The following is a 5,297-nucleotide window of genomic DNA, read 5'->3' as shown; positions in this document are numbered from 1 at the left end:
GGCTTGCCATATTGTCTCGAGTGAAAAACGATGGGGCGGCGAAGAACTAAAAGAACTAAAGTTTAATGGCGATTTTGTGCCACTACACACAAGAAATGAGTAAGTGAAAAGCATAACGTGGCGTCGCAAGCGTCGGCGTCGGCACAGATGCTTGCTCGAGCGCTGGCGAAAAACTGATTCCGACTCGCTGTTTGTGCTCGAGTGGGCGTCTGGAACAATCGGCGTAGAAGGTTCGGCGCGTGGAACATTCGGACTTAGAATCAGCAAAAGGGTTTTCGAATTTAACAGAACACGACATTTACAAAAATAATTAAAAGGTACGTTAAAAAGCATCGAACCTCGGCCCGTCTGCGTAGGAGACAAGAGCTCTGCCGACTCGGCTAGTTACGCACTCGGCATTACTATCCTCTTTAAACGTTCTTCGTCACGATGCAACTCGAAACATGACAAAAGAACGGTAAGCTAAGAATTCTTCTACACCACAAAAAGTCCAGTCACCACAGTCCTATCGATCGTAGAACGGCTTGGGTCTAACGACGTGAATCACCTCGGATTGTGATCGGCGACGTGATGATGTTTGCATTTCGTCGGGCGCCACCCGGTAGTTGCGGTCCACGAGACGACGAAGTACCTGTGTAGCCCCAAGTACCGCTTCAGCGGTTTCTCGGTGAGGCCGCGGCGACGAATGGGTGTCCACACCCAAACCCTCTTTTCGGGCTGGAAGTGAACGTCGCGAAGACGAAGGTTGTAGCTTGCGAGTTTCCGGGTGTAGCCAAGGTGTCCCGCCGTTGGGTAATCGTGGCAGGCTCGGAAGTTGTCTTCGCGAAGGCCGCTCGGAACCACAAAAAGCCATGTCATGCTGTTGTTAATAAAATGCTCCTTGTAAAGTACACCCCGTCGGAAGGTGAAGGATGGTAGAGCTCGCAAAAAGACCCGGGGCACCGTAGTATTCTGGCCTTCCAAGTGCTCGATAAGTGCGCGCAACTCAGGATCATCCCGTTGAAGATCTGCCATGTCGTCGGTGTTCACTGCGTCGCGAAAAACATCGTCCTCCTCATCGTCGTTAGTGCACTCGGACGCCAGCGCGACGGGGGCCCCCGAGAGACAATCGGCGTCTCTGTGCTTGCGGCCAGACTTGTAAAAAACTGACCTGTCGAATTTGTGCTGTCAGAGACTACGGCCAGCTGGGGGTCCTGCGGAGGTCCTTAAATTTTGCGAGCCCGCAGAGCGAGTGGTGGACTGTTACCACGCTGAAACAACTTCCACACAGATAGGGTTTTAACTTCGTTTCGCATCGACGACGGCATGGCACACTTTTTCTGTTGTTGAGTAGTTTCTCTCCGTCTTAGACAGCTTCCGACTTGTGTATGCAATGACTCGCTTTGTGCCTTCCTGCCTTTGGTCCGGTACGGCGCCAAGTCCGGTATTATTTGTGTTGGTGTGGATTTCTGTTTCTACAAACAAGTCGAAATGGCCAAGGAGAGAAGGGGGTTGAAGGCGTCGATTCAGTTCGTCAAATGCCTGCTGTTGTTCTTCTGTCAACTTGAATTTTACGGTGTCTTTTGTGAGGTGCGTCAGTAGTGCGAACAGCTTGGCGAAATCCCGGACCACAAGCCTATCGTGGGCACACAGTGCCGCCAATCTTCTTACAGCCTTCCTGCCTGACGGCGGTGAAAATGCGGCTACGGCGCGCGTCTTCGGAAGGGCGCCACGGGAGCGCACGACACGAGAGCGCCGACGGGAGAGCGCGCGACAGGAGAGCGCCGCGATACGAGAGCGCGTGTCATTAGAGCGCGCGTCACGAGAGCACATGTGCGCGCCTTGTTCTCTCGAATCGAACGCTTTATGTCATTTTATTGGTTGAGTACGCAGACCTGTGGGAAGCCTAAAAAATACAATTGTACGGCCAAACGCCACACAATGTCACCAAACATTCTGCGGACATGCCCTTTGCAATTACCGGACACATAGAAGCACAAAAAGGACAAGGTCATATTCCATGAAACCTTTTGGTCCTGCTAAGAAGGGGTTAGCTGCGTTGGAGAATTCTTCTGTAGTTTTTCTTCGACTTCAAACTGTGAGAATTTTCCGCCTCACTCTCGCGTTTGCACATCATGATTAAATATCACCAGCTCGCCTAGAAATTAACTGTCTTGTCCGAATAACGTTTGACACTGAAAAACGTAATGCAGCTCATGGGAACTTGAACCCTAAGCCCTTTTTCCCTTTCCGCTTATCTCTGAACAAAGGGCTGCTTCTTTTAACAGGTTCGAAAATAACTTTGGAGAAAAATAGAAAGACGACCCCTTCGTCGCACAAGACCTGAACGAAGGAAATGCAAGCATTGGAGAAGACAACCTTTAAGCTCCTTCACTAGAAAGCGCGTCACGCGAAGTTCCGGGACGCGATTATCGAGATACGGTGAAAGAGGTTCCAACTTTCTTGTAGGCCGGCCTTTGTTCATACGTAGCAGAGGGCAATCTGTCCACCAAGAACACCGATCGTTATTGAGAGAAAACCTTCCAAGGTTGAATAAACCGTCGACCGTGGGTATAAAGGCGACTATAAAAGGGGAGCTGGGCACTGCGGGCGTTTGTGACGACTACGTCGGATCTTCCAACGGAGTGCTGTTCGGGACTTTAAACTGCTATCAATCACGAAGTCTAAAAAAAATCATCTGCTTTTGCAACACAATCGTTATTTCTATCGACTGGATAGACCAAATGAGAACGCCGGACAGAGGACATGAAGGTGCTCCAAAAAAAGCTGCAGCGGTCGAGGCACAACAGCGGGGTGGGACAGTGCACTGACCCTTGTTAAGATAAGCCAAATGGTTATCGTTTCCTAAAACTACTGTCTCTAGAATTTTGCATTTGCCAGAACTCGATTATACGATTGAGCTATTACGTACGTTATTGTACTTCGGCTAGTACCGAGTCACCTTCAGTGTGCCATTTTTATAATAACATGCTTTTAATATATCTGCGCCTTTGCGCAGACCACCGGCGAGCACCAGGGTCACCTACCGATTCCCATGTCCGTCGGGCAGAGGAGGTGATTGCTGCGGTCAAGGAGAAAGCCAGGACAACCGATTATGAACCACGAATGATGATTGCGCAAGCTGCCAACTGCCTAACAAGTAAGCAGAAATATTTCACCAGAATTCTAACTAAACCCCACGATTATTTGCGAACGCTTTAGATAATCGCGGTCATTCGGTCATCACAAAGAATGCTATCAATTTATAGACGACCACCTGCATTGAAAGAGATAAAAATAACTGTTTATTTTCTCTCTTTCTCTCTCCAGTAGCCCCCAAATACTTTTATTTCGTGGTGTTCCTAACTGCGCAAAGTTACGATTTTTATTTCAAGTTCTGAGCGGTTGCAGCTTCCCTCGGGAAGCGCCTTGGCCCGCTCAGCACAACGGGCCCGATGCGCCTTAAACATGCCTCTGCCTTCTCCACAGCACATTCAAGAAATCAACCTCCCCAGCTGGCTTGAATCGCTCCCAGATGGGCGATCGTTCTTGCTTGTATGACTCTGGCGCACAAGACAAAGATTGTCTATTCATGTTTGTGACGGACGAGAACCTTCGACTTTTCAGCCAGTATGCTGACTGGTTCGCCGATGGCACTTTCGACGTCTCGCCTTCGCTCTTCCATCAGGTTCGATGCATGCCTATGTTGCAGCTATACATATGTAAGACCTGGTGGTTTTGAATTCTGTTCCCAAAATGTTTTATGTAACTACAGTGCGACACTTCCATCTCATCATGTCACTTACAGAATAGTGCGTCCTTACTTTGCAGATGTATACCATCCACGGGCTAGTTCATGGCAAGGTGCTACCGGTAGTCTACTGCCTGATGACCAAACGGAGCCAGGAAGTCTATGGGCGTGTTTCCAGGACTCTCAAGGAGCTTTGCCCCCGACTAGCACCTCAGACGTTAATAATGGATTTCGAAGTGGCGACGAAGCGAGGTTTTCAGATGGTGTTCTCGGCAGCCAGAGTGACGGGCCGCTTCTTCCACCTAAAACAGTCGTTTGTTCGCCGGATGCAGGAGGAGCACCTCATCGTAAGTTAAATAAATCAAAATAACAAGTAAATATTGAGCTCTCAGGTGTGAAATCTTCTACGCAGATATTGTGAGGAGTGTGACATCCACAGAAGAGTGAGCATGATACCGGCACTGGAGTTCGTTCGACCCGGGGACATTGCGCGAGGTAAAGGGAATTTTTAGTACTGGCGGGCAAGGCCTCGTGCGTTTCATGTCAACGTCATGCAAGACTGATTTCCGTTACTTGTCTGGATTGGTTCTCGTTAGGTCTGGTCTTAGTCTGGAATTTATATACTTTGCTTTTGTAATTATTAGCATTTTGCGTTTGTTTTTATCTAGGACTGGAAGAGTTCCAAAACGATGCTCCCTCAACAGACGACGGCCTCAACAAAATGTTCGATTACTTCGAGAGGACGTACGTGGGCTCCAGCATTGGAAGGAGCCGCTCGTGTAGGCCAGCACTTTTCCTTCATGAGTTCTGGAGCTGCTACGAACGGATCTCCGAAGGGCTCCCGAGGACCAACAATCACGTCGAGTCCTGGCACAATGCATTCCAGAAGTCCTTGTGGCTCCATCATCCGGACACGCACAAGCTAGTGGCTGCATTTCTAGGGGAGCAGAGTTTGACAGAGCAGAAGCTGGTGAATTTACTTTGTGGAGATTCTCAAAGGAGCAGCAAGGCCACCTACGTTCGCGTAGCGAAGCATCCGAGCAAGCTTGTTGAAGAGTATGACCAAAGGTGCATGCTAGAGTACCTCCGCGGTGCCGCGCAGTCATTCAGTCTCTGAAAGTTTTTTTTTTTTTAGTACTATGGAACGGCAATTGATAAACAACTATATTTCCGAAACTCCTGCATCTTGCGTCTTCATTACGAGTTTGCGGAAATCCTATTTTGTAGGCTTCTCACAGGTCTCCGTACTCAACCAATAAAATTAAGTAAAGCGGTTGATCCAAGAAAACAAGGCGCGCACATGCGCTCTCATGACGCGCGCTCTAATGGCACGCGCTCTCGTGTCGCGGCGCTCTCCCGTCGTGCGCTCTGGTGTCGCGGCGCTCTAACGTCGCGCGCTCTGATGTCGCGGCGCTCTCCCGTCAGCGCTCTCGGGTTATGCGCTCTCGTGTCGTACAGCCCGCGTCTTCTCAGGGGCAGGACGAACACCTCTGCTGCCCACAAGGTGGCCAAAGAACTTCAGTTCTTCGTTAGCAAATTGACATTTTGTCGGCTTGAGTTGCCTCAA

General features: G+C 49.6%; 1 pseudogene; it reads left to right on the top strand.

Moving 5' to 3' along the window:
• The first annotated feature begins 3,514 nt into the window (after positions 1-3,514).
• Positions 3,515-4,686, top strand: LOC115325548 (annotated as a pseudogene).
• The last annotated feature ends 611 nt before the right edge of the window (positions 4,687-5,297 follow it).

Source organism: Ixodes scapularis, unplaced genomic scaffold, assembly GCF_016920785.2.
Source record: "Ixodes scapularis isolate PalLabHiFi unplaced genomic scaffold, ASM1692078v2 PGA_scaffold7__128_contigs__length_106722199, whole genome shotgun sequence".
NCBI classification, from domain to species: Eukaryota; Metazoa; Arthropoda; class Arachnida; order Ixodida; family Ixodidae; genus Ixodes; species Ixodes scapularis.
This window is presented reverse-complemented; position numbering and strand designations above follow the sequence as displayed.